General features: G+C 44.6%; 1 protein-coding gene and 1 long non-coding RNA gene across 3 annotated transcripts in view; one reads left to right on the top strand and one right to left on the bottom strand.

Annotated features, from left to right (window-relative positions):
* LOC148684592 (uncharacterized) overlaps positions 1–23,310 on the bottom strand; it is a 49,876-nt gene that overhangs the window by 17,509 nt on the left and 9,057 nt on the right. The gene's annotated exons all lie outside the window — the stretch shown is intronic.
* DCN (decorin) overlaps positions 7,538–23,310 on the top strand; it is an 81,242-nt gene continuing 65,469 nt past the window's right edge. Inside the window, exon 1 of the mRNA XM_088652577.1 lies at positions 7,538–7,819. The gene's annotated coding sequence lies outside the window, so the exon portion shown is untranslated. The remainder of the gene's footprint in view (positions 7,820–23,310) is intronic.

Below are 23,310 nucleotides of genomic sequence, written 5' to 3'. Positions count from 1 at the left end.
CTAGAGTGAACTTTTCAATCAGTTCAGAGTTCAGAGTGATTGAAAAGTGGATTTCAATCACTTCAGTGGAGTTGCTAGTGGTCATTCTTCAGGCTTCAGTCATTTCCCCAGGTCTCTAGGCATAGCTGCCAAGTTTTCCCTTTTCTCGCGAGGAAGCCTATTCAGCATAAGGGAAAATCCCTTTAAAAAAGGGATAACTTGGCAGCTATGTCTCTAGGCATTAAATTTCCAAGGGGACATCTTTAGTAAATGTATGTATTTAAATGCATTCACAGGAACCATAAGGCACCATGTCACACAGGACCCATCATTTTTCACTCTGAAACTGCTGCTGAGGCTTCTTGATTTATATTCCAGATTTCATCCTGTGATTGCAAAATGACTTCTATTTAAAATGAGTCAAACCAAAAGGCAAACAATCGTCATTTTAAACCACAAAGGGTATTCAATGAACTGTCAATATCCTATTGTAGGGCAATTTTCTAGGACTGTATATCTTTATCCCAAAGAGCAACATCAGTGGAAGGAAGGCTATTACAGAGTAAGTGAGTGCCACATACAGTCAATGGAGCAGTAGCTTCAGCAATCCATAAAAGCAGTTTGGGAAGGCCTTAGGGAATGACCTTTTTATACGAAAAGGGGTATGACATGGTGGAGGATATGTTCCTTGAAGTGTCCAGGAGCTGTGAAAGTTGATGCAGCCATACTCCGCTCCCCCATCCCATTCTTTCTCTGCAACTCATATCAATCCCTCTCCTCCTGTCTGTTGGTATTACTTTTTGGTTCCAAGTGAATGACAGCACACCCATCAACCGTCCCAATTTGAGCAGAACACCCCTGATTATAGAAGCCACTCCAGTTTTTGATTGCACCCCAGGATGCCCTGTTTTAGTTCCTGCGAGTGTGTGGCACCAAAAGTTACCCGTTTTGGTGGGGGGGGGGAATGCTCTCATGTGAGTTACCTGGTGCCCGCAAGAACATAGCTCCCAAAGATGTGCATTCCAGTTTTCCTCCGTGAGATGTTGGAGGGCATGTGACAGCTGGAAACTTTCCCCTGTATCATCCAGGGAATGACAAATGGAATGACAAATGGAAACCTCTTCCCATATCCTCCTGCCCACACACTGAGAAAAAATGAGGGCAGATGAATTCTCAAAGGTACACAAAGCAAAGTTTATGTAGTCAACTCTACAGGTATATGGTCATCTGCAGGCGGCCCAAGGTGGGGGCTTATCTCTTCCCTTCCCCACTGCAATCAGAACAGTGATCTGTCTGCCACAAGGCTAGGAACCTTAGGGGGAAAAGGCCTCACTGGCAGTACAAAGGTTCCTAGCAGCACCTGTGATTCATGAAGGAAAAATCAGATATGTCAGCTCAAACTGTTACTGCTTATGGCCAAAAGTCTTTGCAAAAATTCAAACTGGCTCAAAGGTATGCAGCAAATCGCATTTGCACGTGCAAATACTAAAAATGCTATATGTATAAACCACATCAAAAAAAGCCAGAATAATGTTGTTTTTATAAAAAAATAAAAAAAATCCAATTACAATAAAACAATTGATAAGAAAAAAAACAAAGGGAAAAAGCAATAAAATAAAGTTATCTTCAATTCAGGACCTCACCTATATTACAGCTATCTCTGCCTAAAATCATATATATGCAGCAGCCAGCACAAACAGAGACACCCTATAAATCACAAAAAAGCAGTTTCTGACAATGTATTTTTCCTGGGGTGGTTTGACTATAATGCCAAAAACATAGTATCCAGAAATTTAAAATGGGCTTCCAAGAACAAAAAGCAAAACAAGATGTAATGTGGAATACCTTCTATCTCACTGGTTCCACAAATATATCTATGCTGAACCAAAAGAATCTGAGGATAGCCACCCATCATGCCTGAAAACTATGTAAAGCAGCTTTGATGAAACTTTTGCCCATCAGATGTTGCTGAACCAGAACTCCCATCAGCCACAGCAAGCCTAATGGCCAGGGGTGATGGGAGTTGTAGTTCAGCAACATCTTAAGGGCAGGGCCGTCTTGAGCCTATCTGGCGCCGTGGTGCACAGATCCCTCCGGCACCCTCCACCCCACCCCACCCCACCCCACCCCTACATTTCCCTCCGGGCGGGCAGCAATTGGAGGGCTGCTCCTCCGGTGGGACGGAGGCTCCGGGCGTGGTGTGGCATGGCGGGTGAGGGTGGGGCTGCCGGTGGGGCTGGAGGGAAGCTCCTCCGGCAGAGAGGAGACTCCAGCCATGGCACGGCATGGCAGGCGAGAGTGGCACTGCCAGCAGGGCTGGAGGGTGGCTCCTCTGTCAGGGAGGAGGCTCCGGGGGCAGTGCGGCATGGTGGAGGCGGACTAGGGCAGCGAGCTGATGCCAGGAGGCGCTGCATCCAGCCTCCATCTCTTCCCTGGCACCCTCCAGAACTTGGAGCCGTAGTTCCCCGCACCACTAGCCTCTATGGCTAAGACTCCATCTATGCTTAAGGGCCATAGTTCCCCCACATCTTATGTAAAGGCTTTCATTGGCTTAGAAAAAGTAAGAGTGCCTCTAGAATACCACTATTCTGAGGGAGGGATTCTGACATGTCCTGAAAATTTAGGTTTGCACAATTAAAGTTGATTAAAGTGCTCTGTTGCCCTAGGGCAACAAATCCCCCCTCCCTTTAAAAATGACTTTTCACATTAGGGAAGTGACGAGGAAATGCACTGAAATACATGGGATGAACAAATCATTAATGGGAAGACTTGTAAACACCGCACACAAAAATCAGGATGAATGCTTTTTGTAGTATAAGCACCCCATAAACAAAGCAGCATGGATGCTCAGTAAAGACATTCTGGGCTGAAGGGGCAATAGTGAACATGCTCATTTTGGGGTCAACACATTTTAGTGCCAAAAGTAGAATTTCCATGGATAATCTAAATGACTATAGATTATCCATTATAGATTTGGTTACTATAATACAGGGATCAGCAATCTTTTTCAGCCGTGGGCTGGTCCACTGCCCCTCAGACCATGTGGTGGGCAGGAGTATATTTTGAAAAAAACAATGAACGAATTCCTATGTCCCACAAATAACCCAGAGATGCATTTTAAATAAAAGGACACATTCTATTCATGTAAAAACACGCTGATTCCTGGACCATCCACAGATTGAGAAGGTGATTGGGCCGCATCTGGCCCATGGGCCTTAGGTTGCCTGCCCCTGCTATAGGAAGTTGCTCTTGAAGCTATTGCGATGAACATGTTTTAAACCAGGGCCGTCTCGAGCAGGTCGGGCGCCCTGGCGCGGAGATCGCCCCGACGCCCCCGCCCTATGGCTTCCGTGCGGCTTCATCGCGCAGCGCCTGCCCTGCACCACCGGGAGTGCACCTAGAGCCGGGCCTGTTTTAAACAAAAGAAGAAAGCAGTAAAAATTGGGGCTACAACCTTTTCAAAGCTGCAGGGCTGGTTAAAGAAGGATGCATCCCCAGGTTATAAAATACTGACTCTACTAGGCTGGAACTGCTTCAAATTCTCTTGGCTTTTTTACCCTACAACAGCACCATGGGAATTACTCTTCCTGGACTTCATTCCTCTGCTTTATTTTGAATATTCAAAGGCCTACAGTCCTGCGGGTATGTTAAACCATGTGGCGTCTTTCCCAGCACGTTCCTTCTCTTTGGGATCCACTTTGGTGGGAAGCATCCATATGATCATCATCAGGCCTGGCCATGTGACTGCTGGCTTTTCAACATTACAACACCACCATGGAACAAAGCCATGGAAAAGTGACTCTCACAGCACCGCACCTTGGGAACATTAACAACAATAGCAAAACAATGGAAGGAGGACCAGAACGAAATGGCACTTTCAGCAACAGCCCTGCCTCTATCTAGAAAGACAGCACTTGCAATCTGATGTCATCACACTGTGAATTGCTGCACCCCCTGCAAATAGCCACAAATGGAGTGGAAGATCAAAGCAGCAAGAAAAGCAATACGGACAGCATCGAAGTTGGATGCAAAAAGAGCTCTGTTATTTCAGCAATAACTGGCAAATTTAGGGGTTATTTCCTTTAATGATATGGTGGTGTTGCCTTGTAGCCTACTTCTGTCTCTTCGTCAAACACCAACAAACTTTCCAGTGAGAAGAAAACACAAAACACCATCAATCAATACCTTACTTGCAAATATCTTCCTTAACAACAACTTTGTTGGAATGCACAATGCATACTAAGAAAATGCATGCTGCAAAAGCTGAGCATCCTTTTTGTTGCTATTACACCTCTGAAAGTGAGGTGGCGCTTGTGTAGTCTGTCTTTTTCTTTTGCTCGCTGTCTCGGAGCCAGGGGAGCCAAGCGGACCCACCGCCTGATTTTCTACATTTCCACAGACCAAAGCATAGCTGTAAACAACAGCGGGGACATTGCTGAGTCTGACATTACTGCGTGTGTTTCTGCAAAGCAGAGACTGCTGTTTAAATTCCAGCTAAAGATTGAGCTTTCCTGTTTGCAATGAGACATGCCTGATGTATTCCGCCCATGCTTTATTTTAATTTGCTTGATAACACTGAGTGGGGCTGTTTTTCATCTCTCCTCTCCCTCTCCCCCTCTCTTAGTCTCTTCCCATCTTTGTCATCTAATTAATACAGAATTTCAACAGGCTTATAAGTCAGCTTGTGCCCATCAAGTCCCAATATTCTGACAGCAGATGTGAAAAGCTTTGTCACAGCTAAACTCTATAGGTAAAGGAATTGTATTTTATGGTTTTCTAAACTGGGAAGGAGGAAGGGGCATTACTGGCTTTTACTCAGATAGGAGGGGTCATAGCAGGAGACAATCTCTGTATCTTCAAAGACCAAACAGATCTCTGGAAGTAGATTGTGTTCCTTGGTAACACAAAGCAGCCATCTATCAAATATAAACTGCATTTTTGTGGAGTTGTGTGTCTCCCTAATGTAAATAATCCAAAGCATTCCTCATAAGGGGCTGAAAGGGAGAAAACATGATCAAGCTATCCCTCCTCCCCCAGCCCAAAGTCTCTACACATTAGACTCCTACAGTGTTACCCACATGGAATCAAGTTAGTTTCGCTTTTCAACAGAACTGGGTCAGATTGTGGTTTTGAATCTTAATAATGTAAAATGTGTTATGAAATTGGTTGAAATTCTTTCAATGCTGTCTGCTTTTAATGATAAGCCTGAGGAATGATCGTAAGCAAATTGCAAAAGAAAGCAAAGGAGGAGGACAGCCGAAGCCACAAAGACCAGCACATGGAGATCTGCTTGAAACCATATGAAATAAAATGGCTGTAAACCATTCATCCTGGCTCTGGAACACCCATATTTTGCAATTCATTGCAACATCACATTGCATCCGAGGGTAAACCACTTAGCAGGCTAGATGGCTCAAGGGAATCATAACGGCTATGCAGACTGAGCGTTACTGGTTCAAATATAACTGTGTCAAAAGTATATGAAAGCAGATCCCATACAGTTATTGCTCAGTGGCTTGTGAAATACACTGCATTAGTCTCCCATCTGGTTTCCTAAGAAAGGATAACTCACATCTTTCAAACCCTGTGAAAATTAAATTCTTAATTTAATGGTCTTAGCTGAGAAAGAGAGCCCTTTCCTTGCATAATATATATGCCTCTGCTTTGTCGTGAATTGATGTACTTTTTAAATGGTCTTAGGTTGTCTTCATATGGGTCATCCCACAGTCTTGCTGTAATTTAAAGGTCTACAACCATGTGCTCAGGGCCAATCACATGGGCTTAACAAAAATAATCACCTGACCAGGATCAAGGGCAATGATGTAATGCTAAGAAAGACCCACTGACACAGCTGCAGGTCTTTAAAAATTACAAGAGTGTCATCAGTAAGGAGTGTCATCCATAATTCTACTATAATGTCTAAAATGTAGCTACCGGTATGTGACCAGCATGGGCAAAAGCTTGGGGGTATAGAGAAATCATGCAAATTTGGTTAATGTCTGTAGGATTTCATTCATATGTGCTGCATTTTGGGTGGCTGTTTCCTGCATGGATGGCCAGAGCCAGAGCCAGAGCCAGGGTGCAGCCAGGGAACAGGGCTGGAGTGGACCTTTCAAGCATCAGCTGAACTGGCCCAATGAGAGGAGCCAAGAAGTTTAAGAGTTTAATTCCACAGTGTCTTAGATTTAGAATAAAAATCCTGAATAGTCCAAAGGTTGAGCAGATAATCAGAAATTTTGGACAAATAAGAAACCAAAATGGATCAAAGATCTCCATTGTTATGCTTATGACTCTGAACATTAAGCCCAGAAACATTACACGAATTATCAATGTCTATGTAAGTTTTCTAGATGTATGGTAATAAAAAGCCACTTCAACTAGCCAAACATTATGTCAAGAAGAACCCACAATGTAAACCAGAATCAGCCCATCATCTGATGTGGAGATTGGAAATAATATGGTACAGAAAGAGACATGGGGAAAATAACATTGCAAAGGGCAGTTTGCAAACCCTCGTTCAGTTTTGCAACTTCATTACATCCATGCAATGGATTTCTATATACAGCACTGTGCTGTCAACATTCTTGTAGACTGAGCTTCTGTGGCTTCGTAATCAGCCTCCCTTTCCTTGCTGCAGTTAAAGTGAATTGTTAAGAAGAATGTGCACAAGGGCTATTTTAGCAAAGCCACCAGTAAATACATTGTGGGCTGTTTTCAGCATAATGGAGTGGAAACTTGGGGTAATGCACCCTGGAAAAGAAATTAGGGTATATTTTTTACCATCTGCCATTTGGAAGCCAAGAGGCAGTCGTGTTTTAGCTTTAGACGGACTTTTGTCATTACTGGCTTCACTTGACAGTCAGGAAGTAGACACTCCAAGCTTTGGAAAGGAGGGAGGGGGTTGTGCCACAGAGCTTAAGATCATTAATGACCACTAAGCATATCAGCATTCTACCATTACAGGTATTCCTAGTGAGGAATTGCTTAGGTTCAGTCATGCTTTATACGTCTGTAGTGTAATTTCCTCCCATCAATGTAATATCTGCAAAATTACTACGCAGGGTTAGCCAAGGTGGTGCCCTGCTCCAGCTAGCATGGCCAATCATCAGGGATGGCAGGACTCCTATGAGATCAACTTCATGTTTCTCCTCTTCCCTGGTCCTACCAGTAGAGGGTTAGATAGTCTATTCTGGTGTAAACTAACATAAGGCAAATCTATGTTTAGGAACACCATTTGCTTACCCAAGGGGGAAATGTAATTATTACAAGACTGAGCTGGATTGAAGCAAGTGCTGCAGTGGACAGAATCGGTGCAATTCTATGTGTATCTACCAATAAGTAATCCTCACTGAGTTCATTGAGGCTTACTCCCTGGGAGATCTGTAGAGGGTTGCAGCAAATGTTGACCTTGCAATGGTGACCCAGACTACAATAGCTCTGAAACCTGTGTGGCCACAGGCAGCTCACTATTTCATCGCTAAATGTATTTCATGTGTTGTCAAGATAATTAATGTGCAAAAAGAATAAATTCTAACTCCCCCAAGTCCTTAGGATAGAGCAAGGAGAAATGCAGATAAAGTAAGAGATTCTTGCGAATGCCAGCTTCCACTGACTTTTGATTAAAAAGAAACCCTCCTTCCAGGGACTTGCTGCAGGAACAAAACCTCTGATGCACACATTGTGTGTGCACATGGTGACGCAACCTCTTCCCTAGAAGTGAATGGGAGAAATCCCATGTGTGCATGTTGCTTACTCCTGGTGTATGCAGGTCCTAGTCTGACACTGCACCACGCTGGCTTTTCCTTGCAAAATGTCTTCCCATCTCCTTCTTTTTCACCAGGTAAGTTCCATATAACCAGACTATAGCATTTGTCCATTTGCTTCTCTTCTCCAGAGCTGCCAATTGATCCCCGTTTGCATTTGTTCCGCTAGTAGGATTAAAATGCAACAATCCCTCTAACTAGGTGGTCTCCCATTTTTCTTCTGTGGACTGCCAACACAGCCCACTTTTATTTTTTTGCCTCAAGCATCGTCCTATTCATGAAACATCTCATATTGCGTTTGTTGATACTTGGGGGAAAGGGAAAAATGGATTGAATTTGGAACAATAGTAATTGCTTGTATTTGAAGGCATTTGTCTGTGCCTTGGTGACTTGCCAGCACTTTCTAGTCAAAAAAATGTTAGATAAATGTTGTTTCAGCAAATGATTGTTGTTGTTTTTTAAAATGGGAAAGCTCTTATAGCCCATATCTGAAAACCACCACCTGCAATTAAAGGGAAACCACTCAATCCTGCTTGAGGATCTTGAACAAAATTAACTTATTTTATGAAGCTGTGGCAGTGAGGGGGGGGAGGGTATGTTTAGGCTGTTTCCTTTGTATGTTTGTATTAATGTAATCTGTTTTGACTACTGCTCGTTTGTATTTTAAGTAAGAATATTTACATTTTCATTGTAATGATCTGTATGTGATCTTTTACACACACAACTAACTTTTAAATGTTTAAATTAAAAATAATAAAATTTATTATTAAATATAAACAGGGACTTCCAGGTCTGAGGTCACTCTCTAGTTCCTTTTTAGAATTGTGCTGCTATACTTTAACATTGCATGGTGTCAAACTAGGATTCGTCCTTTTCTCCAGATGAACTGTGAGAAGGAAAGTGAGTAAAAAATGTCAATTCTATGACTACAACTAATTGTTTCCACCCACCCAAATTCATCACCCTATTCACAAGAGCTGAATTGGGGATTACATTTCATTAATGGGCCATGTGCACAGCCATTCTTTTGCCCATGCAGTGCGCTTGGGAATGATGCTCCATAAGGGGAAATCATAGAATTGAAAGGAACACTGAGATCGAGGCAAACATTTATTGCCTTCTGCTTTCACAAATAGACACAACTCCCAGATTGAAAATTGGGGGAGGATTGGGGAGGGAGAGTCCTGTTGCACAAGGGCAAGTCATTCTGCTCACACAAAGTGCAACGTAGTGCTTAGTATTTATTTTATTCTCTTTCTGTCTGCATAAGTCACTGCTGCTTAAACCCTGCAGCTTTTCTAGATTTTAGTATCCCCCCCCCCCAAAAAAAACCTGTGAAAAGAATTCAATGTCGCATTGTTACAAATGTTCCATCAGTGCAAGCATTTCTGCTTGCCTCATGGAACAATCTCCTTTTTCTTCCCTCAATGTGCTCTTTCTGGAGGTTGTTCCATCACCACCTTGAACCAGTTTGGGGGTGTGCAACGTGGAGAACTGGTTGGAGAATTGCACTGCAAAATTCAAAGAAGTGCAAATTTCAAAGGAGGGTGTATTTTGGTTTGCAAGTGGAAATGAAGTAGGTTCATCTTTAGAAGTGAACTGAATCCAATCTCTCCCTCATTCCTAGAGGTACCGTGTTTCTCCTAAAATAAGACGGTCCTCAAAAATAAGCCATGTCAGGCTTTTCATTAATAGAATAAATATAAGACATCCCCCGAAAATAAGCCGGGGGGGAGCAGGTCTGGCAAGGAAAGGAAGGCTGTAGGTGAAGCCCGGGATCTGCGTGGGCGACTGGGGGCGAACGCCCTGAGCGCTGCGGCAGTGGCGAAGAGGCGCCCGATCAGCTGAGAAGCGGGCTGATCGGGCGCCTCTTCACTACCGCCGCAGCGCTCAGGGCGCTCGTCCCCAGTCGCCCACGCAGATCCTGGGCTTCACCTGCAGCCGCAGCTGCCTCTCACCAGGCTCTTCACGCTGCGCTGTGCTCCCCGAAGCGGCTCCCGTGCAGCCGCCTCGGGGAGCACAGCGCATCGCGAAGAGCCTGCTGAGAGGCAGCTGCGGCTGCAGGTGAAGCCCGGGGTCTGCGTGGGCGACTGGGGACGAGCGCCCTGAGCGCTGCGGCGGTAGCGAAGAGGCGCCCGATCAGCCCGCTTCTCAGCTGATCGGGGAGCGCAGCGCAGCGCGAAGAGCCTGCTGAGAGGCAGCTGCGGCTGCAGGTGAAGCCCGGGATCTGCGTGGGCGACTGGGGGCGAGCGCCCTGAGCGCTGCGGCGGTGGCGAAGAGGCGCCCGATCAGCTGAGAAGCGGGCTGATCGGGCGCCTCTTCGCTACCGCCACAGTGCTCAGGGCGCTCGCCCCCAGTTCACCTGCAGCCGCAGCTGCCTCTCACCAGGCTCTTCGCGCGGCGCTTTGCTCCCCGAAGCGGCTCCCGTGCAGCCGCCTCTTGCTGCGGCGGAATCGGGCATCCCAAGGAGCAAACTCCCGAGCCAGAAGGAGCAGCCGGGGGAGTTGGTCCACTTTCCCCGCTCCGTTTGTCTTTTGGTGGCGCGCGCCCGCCCTTTTCCTCCCTCCTCGCCGTCTTCCGTCTTAGCCCCGCACCCGGTCCGCCTCTCGCCCATGCATACTCTCGCCTACTCATCCCTTGCACACACACACACGCACACCTGCCGGGAGCAGTCACCAGTCACCAGCCTGGTCCCGGCCCAAAAGGGGGCCGGGCTATAGGCAGGCAAGGGCAGATTTGCACACTGGCGTTTGAATGGAGGAATTGGTCCTCTGAGCCAAAACAAGTCCAGCAGCCCCTCCGCCGGCTCAGGAATGCGTGCCGTGTGGATGCCATTCCCTGGGGAGAGACAAGCGCTCGCCCGGGGGCGGGGAGGACAGCGGCAAAAGGGAGCGAGGGACCCCAAAGCCAAGAGGGTCCGGAGGGATCGGCCCACAAGATCCCTTGGGGAACACTGGGAGGGCACGTGTGCTTCCTCCTTGCTCGGCCGGTGGCGCGGTTGCCAGCTCCCTCTCGAAAAAATAAGACATCCCCCGAAAATAAGCCGTGGTGTGTTTTTTGGGAGGAAAAATAAATATAAGACGTGTCTTATTTTAGGAGAAACACGGTAGTTAACGGCAGGAGCCATAGTTTAGAGTTTCTTTGGTTTTTTACATCAATAAAATATAACTATTCTCTTAAATAAAGGTTTCTGATCCTATTAAAAGTGCAACTAGAGTTGGATGGGGGGGGGGGTCCAGCGGTTTAACCCCTACCACAGGCATGGCCAAACTAGGCCCTCCAGCTGTTTTGTGACTCCCAGCTGTTTTGGGACTCCCATCATCCCTAGCTAACAGGACCAGTGGTCAGGGATGATGGGAATTGTAGTCCCAAAATGGCTGGAGGGTCAAGTTTGGCCATGCTTGCCCTACCATTTTGAGACAGTTTATGGTCTGATATTTTGAGGAGTCATTTGCTCTTTTTTCTTTTACATTTGCAACAGAGTGACTGCCATTCTTCTGTTGTTACATTTTTTAATCTTTCCCCTGTTGAACTATATTAGGTTTTATTGCTTTTCCAAAAAGTACATGCCTAAAATTTAAGAGCATACAATACTGGATTATGACTATTTATTCAAGAAACCACAAAAATGTTCAAAGCAGTATTTGAAGCTTCATCATCACACAGTTCACAGGAAATGATACCAAGGCTATGTAAACGGATGCAAAAAGGGTGTGTGTTTCTTAACTTCTAAATTTGTATGGTACCACTTCATTCTTGCTTATCTATATTCAATAACCTTTTTAAAAGAAAAAGGTTTCTCATCTGAAGCACACCACCTGGTGAATATGAACTGGCATTGTTTTAGTAGCACCTTAGAGAGCTTTCGTTTGTCATTCATGTGAGTATCTGAAGAAGTGTGCACGCACACAAAAGCTCATACGAATGACAAACTTAGTTGGTCTCTAAGGTGCTACTGGAAGGAATTTTTCTATTTTGTTTCGACTACGGCAGACCAACACGGCTACCTACCTGTAACTGGCATTGTTTTAGGTGAAGACCAGATTCACATATCTAATTTTTCAATAGTTCCAAACATTTTAAAATATTTTTTTCAACATGAGGTAGTTATGAATTACAAACAACTTTGGGATTCTGCTGAATTCCATTTGGGAATCTATATTTGTAGTTAGCAGCTCACCTTGGGGAGCAATGATAAAAGTGCATGAAATGGTTTATTTATTTTTTGTCATTATAAAATAATTCAAATGCACAGAGCAAGTAAGACAATATCCTACTCAAATCAAACTTGCAGATACATAAAGATGTTAATCAAAACTGATGCTTAGGCCTACAACTCATAGGAGTGATGGGGCACTGTATACCTGACCTCTTAGCACAGGCACCCCCAAACTGCAGCCCTCCAGATGTTTTGGCCTACAACTCCCATGATCCCTAACTAACAGGACCAGTGGTCAGGGATGATGGGAATTGTAGTCCAAAACATCTGGAGGGCCAAAGTTTGGGGAAGCCTGTCTTAGCAGGTGGGTTGCTGTTACTTACTGGGAGGGAGAGTGGAATGGGCAAGGGGAAAGAGGTTAGCGCTGTGCAAACGCAGGAGCAGGAGCACCACATTGGCTCATCCGGTGCACCCGCACAGGGCTGAACTCCCTCCCTGCCACGTTGACCCTCTCAATTTCTCTCCCTGCAAGCAGCTGCGATCCACATGCTGGGAGGTCGGGTAAGCACCACTGTGCCGTACTTCACCATGTGCTACTGGCTGTCATCCTATGTAGAGTAAGCCCCATACTTTTGTATAAGATTGCTTTGTCAAAATATTAAAAAGAAGAAAATGTCACAATTTGAGACGAAAGCAAGATTTAGTTCCAGTTGTGCACCTTCCAAATGCCTTCTTTTCAATGAACAAGATACACATGCTTAAATCTGAATGAAATGGGTTCATGCTTAGTGATAGAACATCTGCTTTGCATGCAGGTTCAGTCCCCTGGGAACGTACACTTCCAGAAAGCCTGGAAAGCTGCTGCTAGTCGGCATACACAATACTGTGTACACCGGTGTACACAATACTGAGTAGATGGACAATGGTCTAACCTGGTTTATGGCAGCGTCCTATTTTTCTGGGTTCCTCCGAACCATCATTTCTGAAAGTGCATTAAATCAAGGGGCAACAAACTGTTTGGGAATAGTGGGCACATTTTGAATTTTTAGAGTGCTGGGGTGCCAGTCACAAAATGGGTGCCATGGAGGGGGCATGGCATAACACAAAATGGCTGTCTTGGGGAATGACATAAAATCAGAACAACAACCTTATGCTTACAATGAAAAATCAGCTATTTGCCACTGATCCTGATTATGGGACACACAACACACACACACACACACACACACACACACACACACACACTGATGCTGTTGCTATCTAATAGCAACAGGGAGCAGGAGCATTCCTCAGCACCAGGAAAAAATATGAAAAGTTGCCACACCATTCTCATTTCACAGAAATTGCCTAGGAGCAATTTTGCCCCATAGCTTTCTTTCTAGGAGAGCTATAGACGTAATTTTTAGAATAAAAGTTCAGAGTCTACGGCACCTGCCCAAGGACACCAGGAAAAGCCTTTGCAGATGCTATGACACCCATAGGCACCAGGTTGGAGACTCCTGGGGTAAATAGCAACTGGCTGAGAGAATAGGTCTCAGCTGTGCTGAATGATGATTCCCCTCCCCCGAAAAGTATGTTTGCCCTCCTCGGGCGGGCAGCTTGGCAGGTGGTCTTCAGGCCTCCTCTGTGAACTGGCCTATTGTAGGCCGGATCATCCTCTAGCTGCTGAATTGGCCAATGGCAGCAGGGATTTAGGGGGTTTTAACTGGGTGCAGTGCCAACTGACCAGTAGCAGTGCTTGGCACCATGCCTGGGGCAATGATACCCGGTAAATGCCCGGCCTGCAGGGCTTTTTGGCCTCTCTCATAATGGAATTCCATAAGGGATGTGGCAAGATGATCCAGAGTCAGTCTTGAGCTGCCATTGCCCATGGTGCATATATGCTAGGTGGGTGAGATGGAAGTTAATTGAGTTAGCAGTGCTGTAGTCTTTACTGCTCTTTTTAGGAAGCACCGAAGGACATGCTCCTCAATAAAAATATCTCTCCCAAAATGTGTTGGGAACCTGTATCCATGTGTAGCCATCTTTTTCATTTTCCTTAAAGCCCCCCAAATGCTTTCAATTCGTTTAGAACAATTTGTTTGAAGCTTCACACCTGCAATTTAAGCCATTCAAACAATTGCTAGTTGCATAAATGGCACTGTGTCTAGCCTGGGTCTTGATGTCGTGCCTTGGCTCACAGTAAAGTTTCTTTTGTTTGTTTCTGTAGCACTTCAAGCAGCCCGTATAGTCCTTAAAGAACAACAGCCATAGCAGCAAGGATACTACCCACTCCCATACAATGGTGCCCCACAACCTAAAGCAAAAGCTCTGGTATTCTTCTCTGTCAGAGAAAAACAGAAAAGATGCTGATAAATTAAGGGACTGACATGAAAGGACAAGATTAGCCATTTACGAAACATCACATTTTGACTGATGCTTCGTAGCTGGAAAGAAGCAAGAAAACCCACAGGAATGGGGAGGGCAATTGTTTTTTAAGTGCAAGCTTTTTGCTTCTATTTCTTAACCTCACACATCTCTTTAAAATCTGGATTAGCCTTCAAGGTGGAAGAATGGAATGAAATAAGCAGCCTTTCATTTACTTCCAAAACTAACAAAAATGTTCTGTGTGGAAATTTATGTCACCAACACAGACTGACTCTTACTCCCAGGGAGCAGAGATAGAATTACTGCCAATGGAATACATTCCTTCACGTACTTTGCCTCTAAGACACACTCACTATGCCACGTAAATTCAGGCAACAGCCATACTCTGACGGAGGAGGGCTATGCAAAAACTCCTCAGACAGATTTCCTACAGATATCCTTTCCAGATATTGGAGGGACTGCCTGATTGGTCTGGGGGTGGATTTTGAACTGCAGCACCAATGTAATGTCATGCCCTCCCCATGTGGTAGGATGACCAGTTATGCAACCACAGAAAAGAGGAAACAAAAACAGAGTGGGGTCCACATTTTCATAGAAATGACATATTACCGGTATATGTGTCATATTACCCAATAATATTTGGGTAATGAAAAGGGGACATGGGGTCAGTGTGCTTGCTCTAGAACACCCTCCCACCACAAGACCTTAATAAGATGCTTATTGTGCCACAATGTCATTGAATTTCCCATGACGCTTAATGTTGTTTTCATCTCAGTTTTAAGAAAATGCAAGCTAAAAGCTAAACAAAATCATCATCTAAACAAAATCATTAGCAACTGGGAGTCGTGTGTCTTTTTGTGAAAGCAGAAGGCAATAAATGTTCAGTCAGTAGTGCATGAGATTCTTAATTCCAGGGTCGTGGGTTCAAGCCCCACTTTGGGTGAAAGATTCCTGCAGCTTTACAATTCTATGATTCTATAACAAATGGTTTCTTTGCTCTCTGTATTGAAGACAACAAGCAAATCATCTTTTCATCTTTCCCCTCCCATTTCTCTTCCATATTCTGCTTGAGTAAAGTTTGAGTTCAGGATTTAGCTTACAAATACTTCCTCCACCACCCTCCTTCCTGTTTCTTTCATCTTAAATATATAATGACTGCTGCCACATAAATCTAGGAAATAAATCAGAGAACATGTTGCAGTTGCAAATCATTTGGAACAAAGACAACAAATATTTTGGTCTTGGCAGCAATTCATCTGATAGTGTCAGATTCATTGTCTACATTATGGACAATTTCTATTTTTTTTTAAATATATTTTTATTAATTTTCCAATTAAAACCAATTATATCACATTCGTTATTTCAAATTATACACATATATATCAATCAAACCGAATATTATGCCAAATCATCTAAAAAATTTTTTTGGGTTCCCATGCTTCAAGAAATTGGGGATTCCTCGCAACCGTCCACTGCCGTCTTTTTTCTAAAGTTCAAATCGTCTCTCCAAGTTCATAATAATCCGAATCTTTCCCTTATAGTCACATAGATGTTTTCCACTTTCAACCGATTGTTTCCCAGCTGCTGAGATAAATATCAAACAAGGTTTCACAAATGTTCTTTCTCCTGTGTGGGTTAATCAGTCCAGCCTCCCCATAAATCTTCTTGGTCTGGAGCTCCCTGTTGCATCAACACGAAGCAGCGCCATCTTAAAAAAACTCAAAACACTTTCGTTTTCTCTCATAACCGGGTAGATTAACGATCTTTATAAAATTTACAGCTTTTCCAGGCAGAAGACCCAAACATCAAACCATAGACTCTTGGTAAATTAATGGATCTCCTTGCCCTATAGCTGAACTTAGCTTCAGGTCGCTGCTCCAATTCAAAGTGCGTCACAGCTCATAAATCCTCCGAACGCGTCCAGGACTCCTTCCGTCCAGCTAGAGGGGGGCTTTTCTCGTCAGCAACTCCACATCTTTAAAAAATATGCTCAGTAACAACAGTTTATAAAGTTCAACTCACACAGTCTTTTGCTTCTCTTTCACTCCAAACAAACCAGGACATCGCGTCTGGGAAGGTACGAAGTAACTCATATGAAGAAAAATAAAAAAGGACTCACTTCCCTTATCGCTCCGTCCCCATCAATCCTTCTTTCAGATGAAATACAGCCTTTGACTCCTCTCCCTCAGCAGCATAAATTTCTCAGCAGTAAACAGCGCTTCTTCCCCTCCTTCTGAAGTATGTCCATAGATTTAAGCCTAATTATCTTCTTTAACCATGGAAATCCCCGCCATGCAGATTAGCGCCCGGGAGTCCTGGCCCTCGTAAGTGCTCAGCCCAAGCTCCCCCCACTCCAAAAACAGTCGGAGTGGGTCTGGGGGCATCGCGGGCCAGCGGCCCCTCTCCGTAACCCCCGGAGAGGGTAGGGGGTTGCCATTTACTCCCCTAGCAACCGCCAAATTCCTTACGAAGGTCAGAGAGATGGAAAACAGGTCCGCCATTCCTGCCGGCGGAAACCGGAACCTCCATTATGGACAATTTCTATACCCCGATTTATAGGACATAAGCTGGAAATGTGGCAGCAGATCATGCTTCTTTTCAATTGAATGTTGATTTGTTATCTCCTCCCCTGCATCACATCTGTCCAAACTATCTGGCCACTGAGTTGTGAACTCTTATGTGAACAAGGATTGTCTTCTTTCTTGCCTGTGCATTACACTTTGGAGAAAACTGGGCAATGGAGAATATAAACTTACTCAGTGTGCATCAAAAGGCATTCTTGTTGACAATGTGATAGGTCAAGCAAGATATTTATGGGTAGTGTCATCATAACTCATAAGCTTCTATCAGAAGAAAGCATAATCCAGTTTCATTCCCAGAGAATTTCTGTTATTATTTTCTATCTGAGCTGGAATTTGTCATGCTTCTACTCACAGTGACTGTCTGTTTTCCTATTTTAGGCCTGCATTGCACAATGTAACCCTATGCTTTGGTTTAGAGAAACAGGTTCAGCCATCTCTTGAGATATCATCACCAAATTTGGCACGAGGGTTCCTAAGGTGGAGAAGGCAGTCTTAATCAATATTTGGATCCCGGGCATAATTTTGATTCAATATGGCAACCAAGCCATAACTTTGGTGTGACTTCGCCTGCTTTTTTGGCACCGGCTTGGCCACCACACAAACACAGCACAAGGTTTTCTGAGGTGGGGCAGAGGTGGATTTAGTTCAGTCACACTGGGCACAGAGCCTTAGGGACACTGCTGGGGATGCTGCAAAGATGATTTAGAATGGAGCGCGAGAAGTGGAGGATGTCACTCAGGGCGCCGCTGAAATTTGACGCCCTAAGAGCTGCCACTGGGGTTGGTGGTGTTTCATTGATGTTTGGATGCCAGGTGCCATTCTGAATCAAGATGGTGAGCCCAAGCATGACTTTGGTGTGACTTCACTCGATTTTTGGCATGATGGGCACAAACCCACAAATTATTCTATCCATTCTAAAATCACAATTTTTTGGGGGGGGGGGGGTTCTGGAAATTCCCGGGCATTGCCAGTCACGCCCTGTTAGTGCTATATAAAGGAGAAACATCTGCTAATTTGGGAATCTTGCCAAGTTAGAGGCTGCATTAAATTATGGTTGAATGTTCACGTCAAAGATTTCCTGTTGTTTATTAATGATTAACTATAAAATATAGGTCCTCTGCTAGTAGACCCAGAGAACATCTGAGATAAGATGTCCCTCTAAACATGCTATGATTTATTATTATTATCCGTAGTAGTAGGGAATCTACCGTATCTGAATCTACAGAAACTAGGCATTGTACAATGATAAAAATAGCTTGCTTCTACTGAAAAAGAAAAGAAACACAAGACATTAGCAGCCTTTAGCTGTCTTTTTTTCATCCCCTTTAAAGTCCAATGTATGTATTTCCAGTCATATTTCTAACTTTATTCTTCCTCAAGTGATTTATTTTTCAACCCTTTTGCCCCAAATAATTCTACATAATCTGAAGTGGTTTCCCAAAGGCTTGTTCTCACATCTTTCCCCCTTGAACTTCTTCATGTTTTTGACATGTCACAGAGTTCAACTACTTTGCTAACAGGGTATTTAAAGCATGCTTTCTGTCAGAAAGCTCTCCTGACACATCAGCCTACGCATTGTTCTGTTTCTGCCAATAAGCCTTTTAGTGATACAGAACTGCATGTTTGTTTAGCTGTCAGGGCACAACACACTTTGAGCCTCAATCAAATGTTTTAACTTGGCTTAGAACGTTGAAGAGATTACAAAAATTGTTTTGGCCTCAATAGCCTATGTCAATTTATACATACAGTACTAAGTTTAGAGCTTGTTCTGCATTTCACTCTAAGAACTCAATCTTATGCTTATTCAAAAGACAGAACTTACTTACTTCCAAGGAAAAGTCATAGGACTACAGCTTTATTTTTACATTTATTTAATTGTAAATAAGATCATCAAGTCAAGTGCCCAAAGCTAAGAGCATATTCAAAACGGGTAAATACAGTTCAAATGTCCAAGTGTCCAAGCTGGCACATATTTGAGACTACAGTTCCCATCAGCCCCAGCCAGCATGGCTATGGTCAGTGATGATGAGAATTATAGTGCACAGGGCACCATGTTAGCCAGCAGTGGTATTTATACTATCTGTTTAGAGCAATAGCAACTGAAGCCAGAAGTGCATATTTACCCAAGACGTCTAGTTCCTGCCTCCACATGGACCAGTTTTTGTTACTTAATTCATCATTACTTCCTGAATCCATAGCTCTCCAACTGTCCTGTTTTCAGTGGGACATCCCGGATAACAGAAACCAATCTTGGAATGTCCCAATTAAGACTGGCACGCTGGTGTGAGTCAGCCCAACCCTGCTGACGAGCACCAGAGCACTTTCCAGGATCGCTAGGGCAATTGTCAACGGGTTGCGCCAAAGTGCCTCTGCCCTGGCGCATCCCTTTGACAATCGCCAAGGTGCCTTCCAGGAAGGCACACTAGCAGTCTCAAAGGGATGCACCAAAGCACCTTGACAGGCCTCGCGGAGGAGGAGGAGGAGACAGCCTCAACGTGCAAACCTGGTAGACCTTCATCTTGGTATTGGTTGTTAGCATGATATTCTCCCATAGCCTTTTGGAGAGGTGAGCCTTAGATGTACCTGTCTTGTCAAAGGAACCAGGCCTGTTGCCAGACCAACTCCGTGCTGCAAAGATGTCTGCAAATGTGACATAAATAGACTGGCAACACCAACCTTGCAGTGATCATCCATAGCAGTGACCAGAGGAGGAATGACCACTGGGAGGAGCACAAACGCCATGGTGCATCTGTATCAGCAAAACTGGTTGCCTTGATCTGCCCCAGCTACAATGAAACATCTCCTGTATCAGTCTCTACAACCACAGCAGGCATTGTAACCTTCCAACAGTTTGACTTCACCCCTAAAGGCACATTCCTCCATTGTCTCCAGAGACAGACGGATGTCAGCAACAACTGAGAATTGTAGCTTTGGTGTAAATATGGCCAGTAAGTGTGAGGTTTATCTTGCATCTATGATACTAGCTGGTGGAGCTCAACCTGAGGAGGCATCAAAGAAGGGAAGAATTTTGCAGTGCACAACTGAAAATGAAGCTATATAGTCACACTGAGTATGTGTGTCGGAGTGGGGATAGAGGATTTCCATTGTTCATGAAGCCAGGATCCCCCAAAGCTAACCTGATGGACTGACTAAGCATGTGGTTTAGGTCTCATGGCATTTTAGTTCCTATGACATCTCTCTAGCCTCTCTTTGCATCTATAGTTGTTTGAAACAGTTGCTCTTAGAAGCCTGAAAGCAACAGCTGCTTTCTTCATCTTATGAACTTTATATAACCTATTTCATAACGTTCTGTGGAGCCTATTTTTCCTTTGTATTAAAAGGGAAAATCCAGTCCACAGTGCAAGAACGTGAGCAACCCAAGCAGCTAAGAACTGCTTAGTTCTTTCTGTGCTCAGTGCAGTTGAATTTGTAATAAGAGCTGAACCAGATGTTTTCAGATGCTCATAGACAACTGTAGGAAGAGAAAGAGAGAGATGAGGCAATGAAGGGACTGTTCTGAAGGGATTTGATTCTCTGCAAGAAGCCTGTTTTCAGTCATTTATCAACTTGACAACCAAGGGCGTACCCACCATGCAGCAAGTTAGGGCAGCTGCCCTACTCTAGAAGCAGGGCTGGTGGGCAGAGGCGGAGCACAGCCCGGCGGAGCGCGAGTTCGCAATTCCCGCCGCGCCACGCCGCACCCTCCCTCCAGCTCCCCGGCGCGCCCTCAGGCAAGGCCAAGCGCGGCGGGGAACCAGGGAGCACGGCGCGGTGGGCGGGAATGCCGAACTCGCGCTGGGCTGGGCTGGGCTCCGCCTCCGCCCACCAGCCCTGCTGCTAGGGAGGGGCACAGCCCGGCGGAGCGCGAGTTCGCCGTTCCCGCCCGCCGCGCTGCGCCCTCCCTCCAGCTCCCCGTCGCGCCCTCTGGCAAGGCCAAGCGCGGCGGGGAACCAGAGAGCGCAGCGCGGCGGGCAGGAACGCTGAACTCGCGCTCCGCTGGGCTGGGCTCCGCCTCCGCCCACCAGCCCTGCTGCTAGGGAGGGGCACAGCCCGGCGGAGCGCGAGTTCGCTGTTCCCGCCCACTTTGTGGCCCCTCCCCTTCCGTGCCTTGGCCCCTCCCCTTGCCCCCCCCTAGTTTTGATCCTGGGTACGCCCATGTTGACAACACTGTTGCAGCCCTCTGCCATGGCTGGTGAAGCACTTTCCCCATAAAAGTCATTTCAATGCATGCAATCAGCATTGTCTGAGAAATGGCAGAAAACGAACTTCATGTAGAAAATTAAATATACTCAACCTATCCCACAGATACCGGTATTAGAGAAAAATGTGGATGTAATATCACTCTTCTCCCAAGATGGGGGCACCATCTTGTCATAAAACAATAGAATTGAAGAGTTGGCAGGAACTCCAATGGTCATTTAGTCTAACCCCCTGCAATGCAGAAATCTCAACTAAATCATCCATGACAAATGACTATCCAACCTCTGCTTAAAAACCTCCAATGAAGGAGAGTCTACCACCTTACGAGGGAGTCCATTTCACTGTTAAACAGCTCTTACTGTCAGAAAATTCTTCCTGATGTTTAGTCAGATGTTTGTTCTGAAGGGATTTGATTCTCAAGCAGAAAAATAACTTGGGCCAGCTCTGTCCATATTTCAAATTCATTTTAAAAGACTTTTGTGACTGGCTGCTCCTCTTTCAGATATGTCTCTTTCCCATGCTAACAAAAGATAACCACTGCATTTATATTTTATTAGTTGTCGCCAATATGAATTTGGCAAGCAGGAAACACAGCCAGCTGTAAGGCTGCTTTTGATTAGGTTCTTGTTCCATGGAGTTATGGAGACAAATTTATTTTTTAAAGTTTCCTGTTCTATAAACATACCCTGATTCAGCAATGAGTGAACCTTGAACACTTTTATAAACTTATTTTAAGTGACCGGCTGATGTTGATTTTGGTGATGGAATCAACAAAATGAGTCAGAGGTAGCTTTGATGGTTATAGATCACAAGGGAAATGCATTGGGAAGAGTGGTCATTTTGCACTTACCATCTGGAAAAAAATCTTTCTATATTTTCACAAGGTACCTGTTTCATAAAATAGGTCCCTTAAGGGATGGCTTAAAATTTAGGTAGTCAAAGATACTATCAATGTTGCCTTCTTTAAATACAGCATATCAAATTTTCTATTTCTTTCTTTTTCTTTTAAAGCCTACTTTTTTATAAAGAACTTACAGTGGCCTGGTTTGCACATCAAATTAAACCATTGTTAAAAATAAACTATGGATTCATATCAATAACCAGCATGTTAATGCATGGCGATCAAAAATCCCCACATCACTCCACTATCACTTGTACTGTTACCATGGAGGCGGTATTAAAGGTTTGTTCTTTCTCTCTCTAACACACACATACACAGAAACCAAAGTCTAGCAGAACTGATAGGGGAGATGGAAACTCCCCAGCTGGGTCAACTTCTTTGCTTGCAGGACAGAGTTGAACAATGATACCGTGTTGTTTTAAATGGATTGCTTTAGGCTTTATTGGTGATGGAAGAAGGGATAGGTCAGATAAGGGATGACGGATCAGTAGATTCCCAACCTTTCCCCGCCCACTGTCTTCTAGAGCCAGAAGGGGCTTGAAGAGGGAAGAGCAGCAATCATTTCTGTGCAGGAGACATCGCAGGCTGCAGGCATGCAACCCAAAGGAAGGGATATAAGCCAGAGGAGGGGAGGGACCCCACTGTTGCTGCAACTGCTCCATAGGGCCCAGACCTGTGGACAGGAGCCTAGAGGCTATAAGTATGTAAGCATGTTTATAGAATAGAATAGTAATTTATTTGCCAAGTACTTACCGGTACATACTACTTGGAATTTGCTTTGGCTAATTTTACAATGTAAACGTACTTTATACAAAATATCTGTTAAATATCTGTGTGAGGATCGGAGTGTGCAGAACACTATTTCAAGCAAAGAGGAGCCACTCCGACTGCGTCTGGAGCTTTTGCCTTCTGTCCCTGTAGTGACTTCAGAACAGGTTGTTATCTGGAACAACATGAAAGCTGCTGTGTTTCTTTTGCCAATAAAGGGTTAACTATCAGACATGTCCCTTCCTTATCTGGGCGGGCCATGATAGTAGTCTATTTTGCCATGTAATTTCAATTGAAAAGCAGGTCATGCTATCTGAATAAAAGAAATACCTGTGGTCCCAGATAGACTTGATGGTAACATTTTTTTTTAATGTGATAGCTGTGTGAAGAGCTAACGTGAAGAGTTTCTTATTTGGGATATGGTTCATCTCCTGCTCTCTCTGAAATTTGGAATGGCTTGACAAAACAGAGAAGAATCAAACTGAGTATAGTTTATGTTTCATCAGATCTCCCACCCTTTTGAGATTACAGGACAAAACTTCACTAGAGTGGCATACCCAATATGGCTTGCCTTTAAAAAAAAACACTGGA

This window comes from Zootoca vivipara, chromosome 9 (genome assembly GCF_965207765.1).
Source record: "Zootoca vivipara chromosome 9, rZooViv2.hap1.1, whole genome shotgun sequence".
Lineage (NCBI taxonomy): Eukaryota > Metazoa > Chordata > Lepidosauria > Squamata > Lacertidae > Zootoca > Zootoca vivipara.
The sequence above is the reverse complement of the archived record's forward strand: the minus strand, read 5'-3'. Positions and strand labels throughout refer to the sequence as shown.